This window comes from Manis javanica, chromosome 13 (genome assembly GCF_040802235.1).
Source record: "Manis javanica isolate MJ-LG chromosome 13, MJ_LKY, whole genome shotgun sequence".
NCBI classification, from domain to species: Eukaryota; Metazoa; Chordata; class Mammalia; order Pholidota; family Manidae; genus Manis; species Manis javanica.
This window is the reverse complement of record NC_133168.1, coordinates 70,005,085-70,026,341: the sequence shown is the minus strand read 5'-3', so window position 1 is coordinate 70,026,341 and position 21,257 is coordinate 70,005,085. Positions and strand designations below refer to the sequence as shown.

The 21,257-nt window shown below is 42.8% G+C and overlaps 1 protein-coding gene across 8 annotated transcripts in view; it reads right to left on the bottom strand.

The window, feature by feature from the left end:
* TIAM2 (TIAM Rac1 associated GEF 2) overlaps positions 1–21,257 on the bottom strand; it is a 279,674-nt gene that overhangs the window by 171,944 nt on the left and 86,473 nt on the right. For 2 of the 8 annotated variants that reach the window (XM_073219791.1, XM_073219795.1), the window contains exons 1-2: positions 15,294–19,574; positions 14,201–14,371 (exon numbers count right to left, since the gene is read on the bottom strand). The exons of 3 other annotated variants lie outside the window; for them this stretch is intronic. The gene's annotated coding sequence lies outside the window, so the exon portion shown is untranslated. Of the gene's footprint in view, positions 1–5,034; positions 5,133–14,200; positions 14,372–15,293; positions 19,575–21,257 lie in introns of those variants that run through there. 3 more of the 8 variants (XM_073219792.1, XM_073219790.1, XM_073219787.1) reach the window with 2 other exon arrangements.

Sequence of the window (21,257 nt, the reverse complement as noted above, 5' to 3'; positions counted from 1 at the left end):
AACATAGCTTTCCAAGGGTCATTTACAATCAAGCAAAGACTGTGTTACGACCTGGTCCCAGAATTAGTCATGGTCAGTTGAACTGTCATTTGTATGAACAAGATTCATAATGCTCTAACCTATGATTCTGATGAGGACAAGAACTTTCAGGCTTTTCCTGAGGCCTCTTTTGGGACTACTTCAGGTTTAATTTCTCTAATTATGGAAAAAGGGGGCTAAATTAAACTCCAAATTGCTTAAACCTTACAGTTACAGTGATAAGGGTCAGTATACATACACACAGGAATAACATGGTATTTGCAAAACTCCAAAATTATCCCAAGTCTCCTAATCTATTTAAATAACAGGAAGACTGATTTAATGTCAAGAATAAAAAATTAGCAAAATTAAATTTACATCACTTGCACATCCATCCAGCAAATACAGAATCAGTGCCTATCCATGATTAAACAAAACATGACCATAGGCTCATTTCCTCTAAGCCACATTTCTACCTTTTCCTCTTCAGCTATAAAAGCCTCTTTGACCCCTGTTTCACTGAAATACAACTTTAAATTCCCTTAAATTTACTATGGGTGGGTTTTTGGTTTTGTTTTCAGTAGGGATCCTCTAAACATAAAAAGATCAACTTATATTAGCTAATAAAAATATGTTGTAAATTTTATTTTTTAAATCTTCATAAAAAGAACACCTAAAAAAATATTTACATATTTACAGCTAACATCATACTTAATCATGAAAACTGAATGCTTTCTATCTAAGACCAGGAGCAAAGCAACACTGAGTTAGGGTGCTAGCCAATGTGATAAGGCAGGAAAAAATGGTTAACTAACCTAGCCAGGATTTAAACATGGGACTCTTGGACTTCCATATGCACTGGAGCAGAAGCTCCATGAAGAGAAGCAACTGTGAGGCAAAAAAAGATTCTTTCATTTTTTTTAATCCTGTTTTTCTATGCAGGAGCATAGAAAACATCCAAATGAAGATACCAATTAGGCGCTAGAAACACTGGACCCAGAAGACAGGTCCCAAATAGAAGTGTATTAACTGGGCAGTAATGGTTGTGTATTAATGGTAATTGAAGACAGGGGCAAAAATAAAATCTCACTTTTAAGATGGACCCAGCCATATTAGCTTATTCCTCATGTCCAGAAAGAGAACCATAAGATAGGGGAACAAGGAACAGTAAAACTGGTTTTGACCAAATGTGTGTTTAAGATACGACATAAGTCACACATGCAAAAGCACCAACCTGGCCAACACAGAGAGGAAATGCAAAGGAGTTTATAGCCCTGGAATTTCAAACCCTGATAACTTAACACCTAGCTGTCTTCAGTGTAAAGACAGAAAATATTAGGCAACAATTCCTTTAGTTTATACACAGCAAAAATCTTTTTAAAATGTCCTGAGCCCTAAAGCGAAACAGAGTGTAGAAAAGAAGAAAATGAATCCTAATCCTCCTCTATGGATTCTCCCTAAATTATTCTGGCAGATGCTTCAGTTCTCCATTTAATTTTGCTTGTGTATGGGCAGGGATTTAGTGGTTAGTGCCATGCATGGCATACATTACTATCAGCATGTGTATTTTTCAATTGTAAACCTGCTGACCACATGGTGAGTGGGTAGGCGGGGTGGGGGGAAAGGATCACCATGCAATCTTTACCAACTTTAATTCCTGTTCACAGAAGGATGGAAGTATTTGCCTGATCAGATAGCAAAATATTCTATAAAACTGCAATAATTTTAATAGTTTACTACTACACAGAAATATTCAAAGTCCAGGAATAGCAACAAGTTATATGGAGATTTAGCATATGATAAAGGTGGCATTTCAAGTAAGCAGAGAGAAGCTAGGGACTGCAACAACTGACGTCACATCACTTTTTTCTTCTAGTCCACTGCTCGTTGCACAGCCTCACCAAGTGTGTAAAGCGAGCAATATAACAATTCTCTCCTAAATCACATACAGTTCCAAAGCCAAAACATGTGTGTGCGATTACAGCTTCTCACAAAATCCCTAACCAAGAGTGAGTCCACACTTGAACCAAGCCAGAATCATGGCTGTATATTTTAACTCTCAAGTTCTCACGGGAGAGCTGAGGCACCGCCCCTATACTTTCAGAGGCTGGCACCAGGGCAAAGGGGCCACACAGGCTGCCATCTGAGTCAGGAATGAGTCAGTCCCTCCAAGCCTGCCAGCCCCTGCTAAGTCACACCCACCTCTAGTGTGCAGCCTCTTTGTTACAGGAACATTTCCAACCCTCCCTAGTGTTCTGCAGTGGTCTGGTCCCGTCAGAACATGATGATTAGCTGTGGCAATTTTTGCAAAGAAAAGTAACTGCTTAGCATTCAAACATTCTACCCTCACAGTGAGAAAAAAAAAAAAAGCGAGAATGTCAATTCTTACTGTAAATGGATGATTCTTAATGGGAACCTTGGAGGAACTTAGGAAGTGTGTGTCAGACGTAATGCCAAGATCATCTGTATCTACTGAGGAATAAGTAAAGAGTTTTCATCATTGGAAATTCTGAACATGTCCTTAAGGGAAATACCATTTAGCATTTTATGAAGTGAAGGCTTGCCCAGGTCTTAAACATTCCTCTCATCAGAAATCTTTCTTACCTAGTACCTAGCCAAAGCCACGTGGCACACTCAAAACACAAAGCAAGATGCCCAAATAGAAGCTGTTTTGTGTTTCCGCCCAGAAATCCAACCTATCCCTTTCAGAGTTCCAGCAGAGCTACCAGGCACCCCTGAGCAAGAAAGATGTTAAGGAAGCCCACTATTTCTGAGATGGGATTACTGAGCAATGTGCAGACCTGTTGATGCTCGACGTACTTAATTCTCAGAATTGCCAGAAGAGGGGTCCACCTTAGCCACTCAATTGCTAAAGTTCCAAGTACTTTTCTGAAGACTCCACAAGGTTTTCTTCCCTTTCTTCCTTCCTTTGGAAATGAGGGGAGTGGCAGGGGGTTGGCAGGAAGGGCTGGAGGGTGCTCACATGCCTGTGTGCCTGTGTTCTGAAAACAGATTTTTAATGTGCCTGGCATATGAGCAGGTATTAGTTTAGATTCAGTGGGCAAAACACATATATTTTCAAGTAAATGAATTTTAACTTTGGTGGAAAAAAATTACAGTGTGTATGGGCACACATTAAATTTAAAAACCTCCTTCTTCAAAAAAAAAAAAGTTCTAAGGGATGCTAGATAACTAAGGTGACATTAACAAAGAGCCCACTGAGTGAACACACTTCTCTCCCACATCTGTCTCTTAATCTGCTGACTAGCAAGACCTCCAAAGTTTGGCCACTTATAAATGTCTGTGGTCCTGATTTTGGAACATTCACATTCCCCATTCTGCCACTGCAGGGCACAAAAAGGGAAAGAAAGTCAGGGCCATTTGCTTAGTAAAATGAAATCCTACCCTGGCTCTCCTATGATTTCACTGACTTTTTATAGCTTGGCTTTCAAACATAGTAATTGCTCTCTTTTTTTAAAGACATGGATTTACACCACATTTAATTTGAGTGTCTCTATATATAGCTTTCAGTCTACTATAATAACAAATTCACAAGATCCCACCCCTGAAGACCTAAATATAACAGCAATTTACAGATAGAATCTTCTTTTCCTATAAAGCAAAATTAGTAAAATAATCCAAAAATAATTCTACCATCTGACACCAAAAGACAATTCCTAAACCCAGCTTTTATGACACTCTCAGAAAAAAAAAAAAAAGCACAATTTCTTGCAGGAAATTTGTGGCCTGGAAATTCTATGGGATTAAAAAAACTGTATCACTGTTTCATTTCTGTGAGCTCTTAAAATCTCTGGTTCAAATACTGATACTTAAACCTTACAGTTAAAAAAGCAGTTATTCTAGGCTGCTTACAATTCTCAGAAAGCAGATACAAACTTCACTTTTGTTCATCACTACTCATCTCTGACACAAGCAAAGTGGCCATAAGTACTTCTCCTAGAATCAGGAGGCTGCAGGTAACATGACGGCACAGTCCAAAGAGCAAGCGCTTTGGAATCAGCCTGGGCTGAAACCCAGTTCTACTGCTTAATTCCTCGCCCTCTCTGAGCCCATGCCCTTCTCTGCAGACTGGGTGGGAATCTGCTCTGGAGAGCTGCCGAGTTAAATGAGATGGTGCTAACGTGCCTGGTAGAGCCACTGGCATTGGCCGGCTACTTCCACATCAACACGGTGATGATGTCGCTGTTGATGAAGCAGGGTCTTGGAAACATTCACTCCAGCCTCTTCATTTCTCAGATGGAAGAATGTGAGAACCAGAGAAATCATCCTACAAACCAACCATCTGCTGCTCAGTGAGTGGTTTAGGGAGTAGGCAATCTAAGCCTTCGGGTAGGCCTTGTAAATATGATGAACAAGAGACCAAAAATATTCAGGGCCACAAGGGGCTCCACCTCCAAGGAAGGTTGTTGGCTTAATCCCATGATTGCTGAGTATGCAGAGAAATAAGAACATGCCCCCAAACAGAAGGCCTCCAAAGGATGATGGGTAACATCTGCCTTTGTCCAGTTTCATCTTTGCTTGGCCACTTAAGACCATTCACTCACAGCTGGTTTCAGGCCAGAATGCCACCGAACACATCATGCTGTAGAAGCAGCAGAGAACAGAGAGACATGGCCCAATTCTAACCCACACTAGATCCCATTTACAGAACATGGAGGTTTGGACAGACGTAGCTGAAAAGGACAGAGATTCATATTCTTAGCTGTTAAACTGCAAATTTTCTTAAGACCTCTTTTGCTTCTAATCATAAAGGCCCCTCACACACTGACCCCTTGACAAGCCACAGCTTGGCAGTGTGGTAGCTCAGCTTCCACTTCTGGTTGAGACTTGGCTTAGAGATTGCCAGGTGCACAGGTGGCACCTACAGCTGAGACACCCTGGCTCAGAATTTCCTCCAAAGCCCATTTCCTGCAGTGGCTGTCAGTAAATCCAAGTCAAATTCAGACATCTTGAACAAAAGGATGGCAGATTTCAGAATAAAGTAAATTCATTTACCAGGAAAAAAACAGAATGAGAACCGGATTCTTCCTTCTCGCTCAATGCCTGAGTTTGGAAAACCACATCTTCAAAACAGAAGCCGGAAATGAGGAAACCTACAATGGATATGAAAATGATTCACTTTATACACATCCACAGCCATACAGCCAGATCCAGAACATGACACGAGTAAGCCATGCTTCACCAAAAAACAATATCAGTTCTAACATTCCCTAATGGGAGACTGTATTTAAGTAGTAAACATACTCAAAAATTTCAGTAAGCTTTAACTTCTCTTAACTCAAGGGATTTAACAATAGACATTGTACTGTTTCTGCAAGAAAGCCCCAGGCAGTCCCCCTGCAAGGCAAGAGCTGTAGCAACACAACTCAGGCATCCTGGTTGTTTATGAGTCTCTCCTTAGTGTTAAATATATTAGAGATGATGTAAATGAACTCTTTGAGAACTGGATGGGTACACATGTGCACACACACGCGCAGCGTGGTTTAATCATGCTTTCTCCCGCTGGTGGCGGAGAGCTCAGCAGACCTGTACCTTCCCTCCTTTTCTTTTAATCTCATTTATATTTTCTTCTCAATGACTTTGTGGAAAATCAGAGTTTTGAGAGCTACATCAAGACCAGTGAGTTCCATTTAAGAAGCTCCTTTGGACCAATAATACAATAAGGGAAGAAAGGAAGAGTAAGTCATCAAACATGATTCTGCATATCCTACTAGCTGGTCCTTAAACTGACAGCTGAACCATCCTGAGCAGCTCTGGGTGAAGGGATGGGAGGTCAGGGGCTGGTCTTTATTCGAACCATCTTTGTCAACTCTTGCACTTCACAGCACTGAAGTGTGTGCTATGTGCTGAATCAGAGAATGCATGAATGACCAGACCATCTTACACATGCAACAATGAGAGTGGGGCGACTTGAATTTTAATTCTGTGTTTGACCAGAACAAGTTATATGATAAGACCAATGGTCAAGTCACTTAACCTACCAGGAATTAATTTACTTATCTGTTTAAATGAGGCAACTGAGGATGATATCAAAGGATTCTTACAGTTCTCAGATCTCATTAATTATTGTTTAAAGTCTTGTTACACAACCACCTCACACCTACAAGGAAAGTGATTTTTAAAAAAAGAAGAAAATAAGCGTTGGTGAGGTTGTAAAGAAACTGGAACCCTTGTGCACTGTTGGTGTGAATGTAAAATGGTGCAGCCATTGTAGAAAACAATATGGCAACTCCAGAAAAAAATAAAAAATAGAATTAGACATGACTCAGTAATTCCAATTCTGGGTATACCCCTGAAGGAACTGAAAGCAGGGTCTTACTTACAGAGATCTGCACACTCATGTTCATAGCATTATTCATAATAGCCAAAAGGTAGAAATTTCTAAGTATCCATGTCTGGATGAATTGATAAATAAGATGTGCTATACCATTTGGTGGAATATTATTCAGCCTTAAAAAAGGTAAGACTGCCTGATACATGCCACAGTGTGGGGGCCCGGCCTACAGCCAAGGCTGAGCCCCACTGTAACTGGAAAACGCCCTAAAGATGGCGCCTGCTTCCTGATCACCACCCTTTCCCCTCTTCCCTGTTGGGGATTGGCCCAGCAGACTTCCGTACCCGTGCACAGCTCGTGCTGCCCGCTTAGAGTGGCGTGTGACACCTATCCGCTTAAAGGTCACGCATGATACTGTCCCGGATTGGTTGGGTGACTGAATATAAGGGAGCCCGCCGGGAGGGGGAGGAGCTTCCCGACAACTGCTGTAACCGCCGTGAGAGATTAGACAATAAAGCCTAGAGAAGAATCAAGACCTTGGGCACGTTGCTTCGGTCCCTGAAGGGTCGCGACAAGTGGTGCCGAAACCCGGGAATCGCTAAACCTCATCGCGACCTGATCCACTGACCCTGGCGCCTGCCGATGAAGTAGAGCTTGTAACTCTTCAGGAACGTCGCTGGATACCGTTCGGTCGGCTGGCCAGACCGGGAGAGGGAACCGAGGAGGGTGAGTGGATCGGCGAGCAAACTGAAAGTATACGTGGCAGGGCAGACAGCAGGCAGTTGCGGTGGGTGTTTATGTGTAGTGTGTGTGTCCTGTTAGTGTTTGTGACATTGTTTATTATAATATATGGAATGAGGAGGCGCCAGTGAAGGTTCGCAGAGCGGCGACGAAATCAAAAGGTTCGCAGAGTGGCGACGAAATCAAAAGGTTCGCGGAATTAGTGACGTAGTCCATCTAAATCATAACTAGGATACTTCCCCCTTTAGAGAGAGGATGGGGATGGAGGACCAGGATTGGGTTTTTCTTCGGGGCCACTGAGGGAAAACAGCCTAAAAAGGCCCGTGTGGGTACCTCAGTGGCCCCTCACCAAAGAAAAGAAGGAAGCAGCCCACACTTTAGTACAAGAACAGATAGCAGCTGGTCACCTCCAGCCCTCTACCTCGCCATGGAACACACCTATTTTTGTAATTAGGAAAAAGTATCAAAGACTGTTTCTTCTCCATCCCGCTTCACCCCAGAGACTGTCAAAGGTTTACTGCCACAGGGCATGGCTAATAGCCCCACCATGTGTATGTAAAGAAGGCCTTACAAACTGTCAGGAAACAGTTTCCCCTGATAATCATCTATCATTATATGGATGACATCCTTTTGTGTCATGAGAGCAGCAGGGAGCTAGAGACAACCCTCAGGGTCAGGGTATGGTGGAATGCACCCACCTCACCCTCAAGAATGCCTTATATAAACAAAAAGGGGGAATAGGAGAAGATTTTAGAACATTGGACAAAAATGGCCGCAGTGCAGCAGAGTGGCACGGCCAACAATCCAATCCAAAACACATGCCTAAAGTTTTGTGGAAGGATGTGTTGGAAGGAACATGGAAAGGCCCGGACCCAGTGATAATCTGGACCCGAGGCTCGGTTTGTGTTTTTCCACAGGACCAGCAGAACCCCGTTTGGGTGCCTGAACGTCTGATACGCAGAGTGGAAAACCCCGGAGCAGAGGTACAAGATGATCACACTGCTTCTGCTCCTGCCGTGGATCCTACAGCAGGCGAAGGCGGAGCCGAGCTGCAGCTGCAGCCACCGCCGCGCTGACTATCACCATTCCTATGGCAGAGACGCTGAATGGTCTGTCCCAGGCCACTGAACCTTCTTCAAGAACAATTGGACCTCTTGGGGGAGGTTTTGTCTGTGGGCTGCGTATATGAGGGTGTATTACTGGTATTCCTTTTCATAATTATTCTAAAGCTGCCAAACTTGTCCAGACAGTTAGGCAAGATGTTAAACGCCACCAAAGCCTGGTCAGGTGTAGGTGTCATAGGAATATTGCTAATTGTGGGCCTCTCCTGCTTGGGAGGAAAGTCTGTTACATAAACAGCAACGGGGAGAACGGAAGGTCCTGTTGCAGGCCATGGCAGCGCTAGAGGAAGGCATCTCCCCTAGAGTATGGCTTAATATGCTGGATCAGTAGTCAAGGACGGGTAAGATCGGGAGCTGCGCATATCAACCTAAGACAGGGCGCAGACCTAAGCTGTCTGTTGCCTGAGGACGGGTAAGAATGCCACAGACTCCGGACGACCTAAGACAGGCATGATCCCGACAGACCTTTGGTTATAAAACAATAAAGGGGGAGATGTGGGGGCCCGGCCTACGGCCGAGGCTGAACCCCACTCTAGCTGGACAACGCCCTAAAGATGGCGCCTGCTTCCCGCTCACCACCCTTTCCCCTCTTCCCTGTTGGGGATTGGCCCAGCAGACTTCCGTACCCGTGCACAGCTCGTGCTGCCCGCCTAGAGTGGCGTGTGACACCTATCCGCTTAAAGGTCATGCATAATACTGTCCCGGATTGGTTGGGTGACTGAATATAAGGGAGCCCGCCGGGAGGGGGAGGAGCTTCCCGACAACTGCTGTAACCCTGTAACCACCGTGAGAGATTAGACAATAAAGCCTAGAGAAGAATCAAGACCTTGGGCGTGTTGCTTCGGTCCCTGAAGGGTCGCGACACCACAGCACGGATGAACTCTGTGAAGGTGTTATGCTATATGAAATAAGCCTGTCAAAAAAGGACAAATATTGTATGATTCCACATATTTGAGGGACCTTGAGCAACCAAATTCATAGAAAGTAGAAAGTGGTTCCCAGGGGCTGGAGAAAGGGAGAAAGAACAGCTAGTATCTAATGGGTTCAGAGGTTCAGTTTTATGAGAGGAAATGAGTTCGAGAGATGGATGGTGGCTGTGGACACAACAATGAAAATGTCCTGAACGCCTCTGAACTCTTAATAATGGTTAAAATGGGAAATTTTGTGTTATGTGTATTTGACCAGAATTGAACTTTAATTTTTTAAAAAGGGATAATGTTTATGGCACATATATTAGACCTCTATATGACTGTTAAAATAAAAATATTTTCAGAAGTTTCCATGACAGCTCCTTTCCAGTCTTCAACAAGTATGTATTGATCACGTACTGATCTGCATTGGACTTCCTGGGCTTCTTCAGGGGCCCCTCTCGGGGGCACAGGGAACACCCCTCCACTCCCACTCTTTAAGAGGAGCCAGAGAAGTTGAGGATCTTGGGCAAGGCTGCACAGCTGGGAGGTGGGAAAGCCAGCCTGGACAACCCATGTCCAACCACCCTGCTCTTTTCCTATCTGCTCCCTTGATCTTCAAAGAAATAAGGGCTCAGAAAGGTTAAGTGACCTCCACAAGATCACACAACTGGCCAGAAGTCAGGTCATCCAGCTAGCAGTCCAGTGTTCTTACTCACAGAAAACCATGTTTGGGGAGAAAAGGTACCCCTGGGGTCCCAGTGAAATGTCTCAGGTCATCCACCCCCAACTATTTTCAACCTTCTCCCCATGAACATCTTTTATTTAATCATTCATTTCTTCTTTTAATTACATTTCCTTCATTTTTAATTTCATTTTATCATTCATTCAACGAATCATTTAGAAGAACTTACATTTTCTTTAAAAAATATCCTCTGGACACAAGTTCTCCCTTATGGCTGGCTACCCATTCACTATTCAATCAGCAGATACTTATCAATCCCCCACTAAGGTGGACGCTATTAACACGTGCTTCTTCAAGAGCTCTTCTAGCAGAGACAGGGAGGGATCTTCAACACTGCCACAGTTTGGAATTACCACCAAGCAATCAAACATAAACACCATCAGAACATAAGCAAGGGCCTAAGTGCATGATACCATCAGTAAGTTTTCCAGTGGTCAGAGGAGAAAGAGATCCATATAAATTTGCCATCAGCTTTCATTCCCAGTCTCAACATTCCAGACAACCTTCCAGTTCTAAATGGGACCTGGCATTTGTGGAACACTTACTGGTCACAGCTCCATGGCTTTTCTTCGCAACAACCTGTGAGGTAAGCCTCAGGATCACAATTATGAACAAGGACACTAACGTGCCTTTTAAGAGCACACAACCTGCTCAAGGTTGCAGAGCAAAAACTGCAATCTAGATTGAATCTAGATTGCCTCTCAGGTCCGTCCAATTTCAAATACTACCTAAAACCCAGTGGTATCTAAGAAATAGAAAACATACAGGTACTATAATGTTGCTAATTTGGATTGTAAAGTTCATTTTCTTAAAATCTGTGGAAAATGTGAATACATTATTTATTCAGTCAACAAACATTTGAGCTCCGCGGGGTCAGAACCCAGTACTAGAGATGTTGCCAGGAGCTTAACATATTTTATCAGTCCTGCTTTCAAGGGATTACAATCCAGTAAGGGGAATGCCAATCTTAGATTCTAGTAAGGGAGATAAGAAATGCTTGCAAGCAGATTTCAAATAAAGATACAAAACACAAAACCTGTTATAATCTCAACATAAGCTAGGAATAAGCCATAACAAGACAAGAAGTGCCACAGACAGGAAAAGAGAGGCTAGTGTTGCTCCTGAAATATGGATAAGAGAGTAGAAACTCAGAAGGTATAGACACTGCACCCATCAAAGGTCTACAGCAGTGTTGCCCAATAGAAATAAAATGGGAACCATAAATGTACTTCAAATTTTCTAGTAACTATGCTGCAGAAAGTAAAAAGAAACAATTGAGGTTAATTTTAATAATATATTTTTAAGCAAACATATCCAAATTATCATTTTAGCATGTAAACAACAAAACCCTACCAACGAGGTAGTTCACCCTTGTTTAATGGCACCAATGTGTATTTTGAACTCAGTACACCTTAGTTGCACTACCCACATTTCAAATGTTCAACAGCCACATTTGGCAAGTGGTTACCAATGTAGACACACAGGTCTAGGGGCAAGCCTGCTGAGGGGGGTTTGGTGGAGGCTGGTTTGTTTTTTGAGGGGCAGTGACTAAACCAAGCAGGCCAAAGCAACGACTTCATGAGAGATTCTAACAAGAGGGTTTAAAGTCAGGCTGAGTTGGGACTTTCTCTATGCAGGGACAAAGAGATGTTCTAGAACAGGTAACAGACAGGAAGTCAGGTCTTGGGTCCAGCACTGAAGCTACTGCTCCAGGCCCAGGCTTTCAAGACTCGTGGGGACGGCAGCTCCCTGGATTCTGTCCCTCTGCTGGATTCTGTCCCTCTGCCGGGCGACCTCCCTCAGTTCCTTTCTGAGGGGCCTCTGACCTGTGCTGGCCCCCTCTATCACTTGATACTATTTACTTATTCCTGGTCACTTGCACTGTGACATCATCACCAACCTGAAGGCCCTTTCCCCCTTAGTTTTCTTGAATAAGCATTATTTGTCCCCACTGGAAGTGGATTCCAACGTCCCATCGCTCCACCCCTACTCCTGGACTGGCCAGACCCCCTGCAGGTTGCCCCTAAGTATTACTCATTTGGAGGCGGGGAGCGTGGGATTCTAGCGAACTTTACCACAGCCCTCTCTACAGCTCGCCATTCTTTTTTTTTTTTAATTTTTTATTAAGGTATGATTGATATACACTCTTATGAAGGTTTCACATGAAAAAACAGTGTGGTTACTACATTTACCCACATTATCAAGTCCCTCCCATACCCCAATGCAGTCACTGTCCATCAGTGTAGTAAGGTGCCACAGATCCACTATGTGCCTTCTCTGTGCTACACTGTTCTCCCCGTGACCCCCCACACCATGTGTACTAAACCCCTCAGTCCCCTCCTCCCTTCCTCCCCACCCGCCCTCCCCACCCCTCCCCTTTGGTAACCACTAGTTCCTTCTTGGAGTCTCTTGAGTCTGCTGCCATTTTGTTCCTTCAGTTTTCCTTCATTGTTATACTCCACAAATGAGGGAAATCATTTGGCATTTGTCTTTCTCCGCCTCAGCTCACCTCTATTTTTACTGGCATGGTATCGATCCTCTGTCATCCCACCAGAGAGCCTGTTCCAGACTGTGCACCTACCAAAGCCCCTAATGCTCAACTGATGATCCTGCCACCCATGTTATTTCAAAAACCCTTGCCTTCAATGTCCTTCCTCCAAACCTCAAAATCCTCCTGCACCTCCACCTGGCCTGCCTGCCTGCCTGCCTCAGAAGGCAGGTTCTCCCTGCCCAGGCCATCCACCCGCTCCTGACCTGGGGGAATCACATGTCCACCCCGGGGGATCCCTTTACTTCAGCCCTTCCATTTCCAATGGGTCTATTTCCTCCCTGCGCTTCCAAACGTGCCCGCATATCTCCTGCCCGGAACCAGCCTCTCCTCAGTCCTGGCGCCCTCTACGCTCTTTTTGCCTCCAAATCTCTTTTTAAAAAAGCACGCCCTCGCTCTGTCTAGTTCGTCACTATTCCTAACAATGAGAAATGGTGGCTTCTCCTCCCAACTGGCCTCAGAAAGGTTTCCAATGATCCCAAACTCTAAATCCAATGGCCTCTTCTCAGTGATTTGCAACCGACACAGATAAGTTATAAGGAAAAAAGTTTTAAAAAATCAGCTACATCTCCACACCCTGAGGTGCTCATCCATAACTGCTGGTCCATCTGTCTATGCAAACATACATACCGAGTAATTTTTCACGGCCTTTTGTCCTGGACATTTTGCACACAGTCTTGGTTTTTTTTGTGGTTGCTGTTTACCTCCCACCCACCTTCTGCCCAAGTACTAAGCTCTCTCTTCCCAAGCAGCATTAAGAAATACACAAGATTGCTTTTTGTCATTGTGTCATCTACAAAAACAGGATCATATTATGCGTGGTTCTTTGCCTCTTCTCTCCTTGTGGGAAATCTTTCCAAATCAAGCGGCACAGAAATCCAAGACATGGACATGCCACATCTTACCCAAGCATTCTCCTGTTGAAAGCAGCCACTTAGTATAGCTTGCAGTTCTTTGCCACTACAAACAATGCTGCAATAAATATTCTTGTACAAACAAATCACATACAGCTGCTTTTATTTCTATGGGATGGAAGTCCCAGGGGAGGAATTGCTAGGTCAAAGGCTATGTGCATTTTAGATTTTAATAGACTCTAGCAGAACTCTTTCCACAGTGGCTATTCCCACCAGCCGTGCTGGAAGTCTGCCTTTTCCTAGCAGTCCTGCCAGCAGGAGGTATTGTCACTTTTTAAATTGTTGCCAATCTGACAATCTGATACACATAAAGTTTTACAAGTGTCCCTCACTTCCCACCCTGCTCCATGGCATTCAGGAAATTAAGTCCCTTCTCTGGCAGCCCTTCCTGAGCCACCTTCTCTATCTCCTAAGTCTTATTTTACGTCCAAAAATTAAGCAGAAAACAAGGTCATGTCCTTGTCCTCTGCTCCTCTCTCTTGGGATGCCCTTTGGCAATGCCATTCTTTCACAGGGTTATACTCCTCATTTCTAGGAGCTGAATTCAAATCTACATATCCAGCCAGGACCACTCTCTTGAGCTCCAAATTTCTACCTGTCCCTGGGACCTTTCTCAGAGCTTGCTGATATCTAAAAAATCAGTAGGATCAAATCCAAACTGTCCTCGACTTGCCTCAAACCCATTCCTCCCCAGTGCCCCCAGTAGCACCATCTTCATATCAGGTACCCAAGCTTGGAATGGCCAGTGCTGTATTTTACTCTTCCCTACATTTTGCCCCCATATCCAACCAGTTGCCCAGTCTGGGCAGTTCTCCATCCTCTCTCTTATCCATTGGGTACAGATCCCCCCCACCCAACACCCCAGCTGCCCCACCCAACTCCCACACACACCTGGCCCTGCCAGTCCTACCTTCCATCACCTTCCCTGTTACAGACCAAGTGCGCCCAAACATCAGAACCACACTTTTAAGGCCTGTCAGGCTTTCTTCCAGTCTGCCTTTCCAGCCTTCCGACCAACTCCCTCATACTCCAAACTCTACAGAAGCACAGCTGGTTGCTGTAGCCTCAAAGAGACTGTTTTCTGAAATGAGAAGAATTTGTGGAGAAAGAACAGAAAAGGTAAGCAGATGCGTACTGGAATTCCCTCTGCCACTCTGGCCCAGCCAAGGAAATGTTTTTCTCTTAGTTTTAAAGATGAAAAAAATTATGTAAATGAAATTGGATAAGCAAATGAATCATAATATAAACTGACAAGAAACAATAGGGTAGATGTGTTTGCTCCAAAAGGTCCAAAAACTAAAGACCGAAAAACCATCCACCATATGTCAAAAGCAGCCTACACTTAGATAGCAGAGAACTGTTTTACAATAGCATCTGCCTCCTGATAGTATTTCATAAATCAGATATTCATAAATGGCTGGCATTAAAATTCAGCAGAAAAGCCCTATTATAATAGAAAAAAATCACTTGGGTGAACTAAATGAAACTACATAAACTTGAAGGGACAAACTAAAAAAAAAAAAAACTATTTGTCATAGTAATTCCTTAAATTAGTCATTTGAAAAGGAAACAATGAAAGCGACTTCTTCATGAACATTTAGTTGATGCCTATGAGTTAAACTTTGTCCTGACTAATTAAGGAAGGATAATAGAGAAATACGAGATAAGCCCAATGACCTCAAAGAGTACAAATACTGGCCAGAGAGATGAAGCATACCTATGAAACGAGAGAAGGGAGAAAGAGATATATTTTCAAGAGCAAAAAGTCAATACAAATGGAATATGAATTTGAGTAGTATGAGATTAGTGAAAATAGATTTTTCTGAACTCTGGTCTATGGAAAAGGTTGCCACATTCTTTTGTCAAAGAATATCTGTCAAAAAAAAAAAACCAAAATAATGATCTGCCCCACCTAAGTTGTTAAAAAAAAAAAAGGAAACAGTATGTTAAATGTTTTCTAGCCTAGCAATAATGGTTAGGATCCAGGTTTCAATCATACCTACTTAGCACTTTGGAAAGACTGTGCGCTGCTCCCACCAACCGGGACTCCAGCCCTTCTGATGGAACTGTCAGCGCTCCATCACTCATGCTAATGGCGGGATGCGGTGTCACAGATGATTTAAACAGCTGTCAGAGCTGCGCAGCTCTTCGGAATTCCATACGGCTTGTAAAACGCACATGTGCTCTTCACCCTCCCCACCTTCAAGAAAGAACCGGGAGGAAGGATACGAAGTCAGACAAGCAGGGATCCAATCCCAGCTGTATGCCGCAATGTCCTCGTCTACAATATGGATTTCCAATACCCTTTTCACATTAGCAGAGGGGAGCATTAATTTTAAAAGCTATGTGGAAGTACCCAGCACAGTGCGTGACCCATAAAAGAGATTCATAAATATTATTAGGAACCATGCCTTTCTCCTCCTCCCTTGAGCTCCTCAACCCTTCATAGGGTGCCACTTCAAAACTACAGAGCTCTCTACAGCAAAATTTAGAAGCAAAGGAGACAAAATTCCATGTCAAACTCTGAATATGGGGAATTTATAGAATATCAAACACGCAAATAGGCAGAGGGACACCTACCCCTTGTTTTCTGGATCACCTATAGCACACACATGTTCAGCAGCACACATGATCTAAAGCAGTGCTGACCCCAAGCCCAGCTGCACGGCCGCTGCCGGGAGGGCTGCGTGCACAGAGAAAGCCTGGGGCCTCCAGCCCAGGCGGGGCAGCAGCCAAGCAGGAGGAACAAGCAAAGAAGTGAGAGGAACTCAGAAGCCATGAGATGTGTGTGTTGTCTACTCACCTCCATCCTCTACAGTGAGTCGGGACTCTCTCTAAGGTCCCTCCTGGTACTTATTGATTCCAATAGATCAGGGGCTACAAATGCTACAGTGTTAGATGTTAGGGTGGAGTGTGTATGTGAGGTATTTCTACAACAGCATCACCAGTCATCCTGTGGTTCATTCTGTAAAAGACCATTCTGCACGTTATAGAATCATGGCTTACAGGGGTTTGTTTGGTGGGTTTGATCTTGTTTTTAACATCCCCAACCACTCGGCACAAAGGTAGAAAAAAATGTTCTCCTGGTAAAACCACATTCAGTCAAAAGGTGGGGGGCAAAATCAAAATATATAAGGATTATCTTTCTCTTCCTCTGTGAACTTCCTTTTTCTTGGTGAACTCTCACAGCAAAGAACACGCTGAGGAATGTGGCCCCAAAGTGAAAAGCTATACAGTATAAAATGGAACAGAACAGTGCGGGGGACGGGGGGTGGAGAATCAGGACCTGGATGTACGATGTTTGTGATAAACTGGCCTGAAGAAAGGCTGAAGAAAGATGATCTCTTTGAATCTGTTGGCTCTATTCAAACATGCTGTGTTATTTATTAGCCACTCCTTTTTTTCTTTCTATAAAGAAATTCAGTACAGTATCAACTTTGATATATTTACAGTACTCCTCTTGGAGAAAGTCCAGAGTCTACATTTGGTTTTAAAAGAAGGTTCTTCCTGCATGGAAGCTATCTCAAAAAGCCAAAACACACATTCAGAAAAGCTGAGCCTCTTGTTAACATTTTCCAAGCATACAGTAGCTATGCACCATTTGGTACCCCTCAGAATCCCTCCAAAATTATCAAAAGGCTGCCAGCTTCTCCATGCACTTACAAAAATGATCCTGAAAAAGTGTCTGTCTGCAGAAGAATTCCATTTTTACTGGTATGGCCATCAAAAGTTTACTGTCTCCCAAGGGAGAGTCCACTGGTTTTAGTGACTTGGCCAAATATCAAAATAGCTGTAATTATATAGATTTCTGAGAGCCAGATAGGGTATAAAAAACTGAGGATTACCCAAAGGAACTCAAATTATGCTTAGCACATGTTGAATTTACATATTAGTCAAAAAACCATTGTCAGACACACCTCTATTTTTCAGAGAAAAATAAATCAATATGCCCGAAGGAGTGAGCAGAAACAAACCATTTCACAGCTCAGTGCTGAGTGACTGAAGCAACTGTCTATATTGTTCAAAATAAGTATTTCACACACAGTTTTTTCATATGATAAGAAAAATCTGAGAAGCCACACAATCTCAATTCAGTTCATTTGAGTTATAAATTGAGACACTGGGATAGTAGCCACATACGGTCAGGTCCAAGGGAGAGAGCTTCTACTTTAAAAGGAAAGTACAGACAAATTATCACCTGTCCAAGTTTCCTAAGCAATGTCAATTCCAGAACAAAGCCCCCACCCCGTAGTGTCAATTACATCTTACATATTGAGAGGCTACCTCAAATACCTAAGGAATCATGTTTATGCCCCTCCATGTCATGGAGTGCTCACTCAACATGGACATGACCTCAAAAGAACTCCTAAAGTTAATTTTTTTTTTGCTCCCTCCCTAGGCTTAAGAAAATGAACAACCTATTGATTTATATACACACCAATGTCTCCCAATGCCTCTGCCCTCATCTCTGGGGAAATTTCACTCAGACCAAAGCTGGCCACCTGTGATTCAAAGGGGATGTCTGTAATGCTTTAAAAGATTTATTATAACACGCTTGTAAAACTTAAAAGATGGTCATGGGAAACCCCATGAGTATATGGCACAGGTCATACAAACCATAGGCCATGCCAACATATATATTTTCAGTTACTTAGCATGAACATTAGTCTGGGTTAAGTGTGGACGGGAGGAAAAGCAGCCCTGGTTTCCATATGGTGAAGCACAAGCAAACCTCAGAGCATCTGTCCACTTTCAGGCACATCAGGTACTACTGGCGGCCATATGAGCTCACCGCAATGACAGGGACCTCCGCAGGGCCACTGCCCCGAGGAGCTCACCACCTCCCATCTGCTGGCTGATGCCTACAATTCCACTCTCAGAGCTTCAGTCTTTGCTTTGCTTCAGTCCAAACTTTTTCAAAAACAATGTTTCAGGTCTCTACCCCCAAACCCCATTCTAAAAATGCATTCTTGAAGGAAAGGCAGGGAAGAATGAGGAAGGACTGCAGCGCAGATACATTTTAGAAAAGTTCCCCAGGTAATTACAAACCCTCTCCCATACACTCAGTGACTCTGTAACATCTTCCTATGTTGACAGACAGCAGCCGCACTAGTGGGGGTGAGGACTTAATAATATGAGTAACTGTTATACCGCTTGGTGTATATATGAAACCTATGTAAGATTGTATATCAATGATACTTCAATTAAAAAAAAACCTTCTCCCCAGACTGAGAGCTTCTGCTTCAGCTAAGGCTCTGGCCTATTTTATGCATCCTTCAGAGACAGTTCAGGATATCTCTCTATCTATCCCCATATATACAGATATATTCCTATACATAGCTCCACAAATATAGAGCTATGTAAACATATAAATATATATGTAAGACATTTTGCCTTGTGACTTAATAGACCCTTATGGGATGGTTAATCTGATTTGTCACCTTGGAGATGTGTATTAGGATGAGATTTGCATTTAAATCAGTGAACTCTAGCACAGTGGATTACCCTCCATAATGGGATGGGCCTCATCCAATCAGTCGAAGGCCTGAATAGAAGGAAAAAACATGCCAAACACAAAGGGAATTCTCCAGCAGGTGGCCTTCAGATTTCACCTGGGCCTTCAGCAATCCTGGCTCTCCAGGCTATCTGCCCAAACTGCAGATTTTGGATTTGCCAGCCTCCATAATCACATGAGCCAGTTCCTTATAAATAAAACTTTCTGTATATATACACATCCTATTGGTTCTGTTTCTCTGGAGAACCCTAATACACCATATGTAACACACACATACACACCTACAGCTATTTATATAAATATTAATACATATTAAACTAAAATTTCAAGAAAACAATAGTTACCCTGACTAAATGCAATATATTTACTTTCCATTCTGTATTATGTTCATTATTCCATCTCATGTATGTCTTAGTATGGGTCTTAGTCACAAAAAAAAAGGTAGAAACAACTAGAATTTTTAAAAAGTCTACCCCTAGAATTTTTTTTTAAGTTTTTTGATTAAAAAAAAAAAAAAAGCCTGGCCCACTCAACTGATGTACTACTCATACATGACTCAAAGTTTGAAAAACTGTTTTAATTCAAAAGGTTGCATACTATATACCATGTTCTGCACCTGAATTTCTTCACTTACTATGCCACAGGGATTATTCCAAATGTATGGATATTTAGCTTATTTCCATTTAGATCTTTTCTTATAAGGAGGGTCAGAAAAGGAAGAACAGTGAAAATAAGGGTTTCCAAAAGCCCAGAACAGAGAATCATTGAGCACCAAAGTCAAGTTTAAACTAATTCACAATTTCTTATAAGACCAATTTTAGGGGTTCCGTAAAGTGGGTGACAGAAGGAGCCAAGAGCACTGGGCAGACATCTTTGGACGTTCTGGGACTTAGGAGATCTTCCCTTCCTTTCACTGAAATGTTGGTACTGCTGCTCTCTGCTTATCTATTTTCCAGCAAAGATTACAATAAAGATTATCAAATTCAATTTCAAGCTTGACCATCAGACTTACAAGAACAAGTAAAATTAATTCAACTGCACAAAACTGCTGAATACAAAGGCTGGAAGGCCCATCCCTGTTACCCAATTCACCCTCCCCCAATCTTCTTTCTTATTAGAATTTCCCCATTCCTACCTGAAATAAGCCTTAATCTTTATGTTACTATGAAAGTCTAAAACTCATTTACTTCCTACCTTTATATATATATATATATAAAACACAGTTTCTTAGATTAAAAAGCACAACCTTAAAGTTAAGTCACTTGGTCGGATACTTTCTACTCTGTATGTAACAGTCTACAGTTTCCGGGATACATAATCAAAAAGAAAGCTACAAAAGCTAGAGACCTTAGAACTCCTCTCTTCCGGGTTTGTTACTATGTTAGGCGGTTCAGAGAAGCCCCCAGGGACTTGCCCTACCTCCATCCCAGGTGAGTAAGAAATAGGACACAAATGAATCGGTGCTCTCTGCGCCTGCTGCAATTAACATTAAGTCCTATTTATCTCTTGTATATCTTGAAGTTTCACACAAGATGTAGTTTGGAATAAAAGGGTCCTGTGATTTTGAAAGTTTCAAAACTACTCATACTGTATACTTCATATATCGGAAAGCAGAGGCCCTGAGAAGCTGCATGGAGTCCCTGGATCTCCATCCCCACCCCATGCAGACCAGCAGTGACCCTCCAGGGCAGCCGTCTGCCAAATGTGGTCCAGTATCAACAGAAGCAGCATCCCCTGTGAATGTCTTAGAAATAAAAATTCTCAGCCCAATCCCAGATCCCAGTCAGAAACTGAGAAGGTGGGGCCCAGCAACCTGTATTTTAAGAAGCCCTCCAAATGATTCTGATGCTCTAAAACTTGAGAGCCTCTATTCTGGAACAATCCTTCATGTTCTCCCCATTATTCTCTTCCTCCTCTAATCCCACATCTCTAGTGCAGTAGACATGAAGCAACTGCCCAAAACATTCAGCCTAATTAGAGAGTCACCCACTGAAGAAGCAAAGATGTCATTTTTTCCAAGGTATTCAAACACTGCTGTAATGCAGCCAATAATTCTCACAAGAACATCTACTTCCAAGAGTCAAATAAGTTTCAAAGTTCTTAAAGAATAGTTCAAGATGGCAAAATTTACCAATATTTCAGAGATTCAACTTCAAAAGGGCTGAGCATGCTAAGAAACTTATTTCCAGAAAACCAGATCATGGTACCTTACACTGTCCATGACCAGTGATGTCTAAAAAGAGCACCACACAGATAAAGAGAATAGGGGAAGATATTAAACTATGAGACAGCTCCTTCCAGGAAACCCTAGTTCAGATACTTGAAAATAAGTAGGAAAACAGCTGTTTCAGATGCCCAGTCTGAGGAGATTAATTCCACCTTACCTCACATTTTGTGAGGTTGGAGGTATAAGTCAGTCATCTACACAAGAGTTTGCTGGCCTGCAAAATCG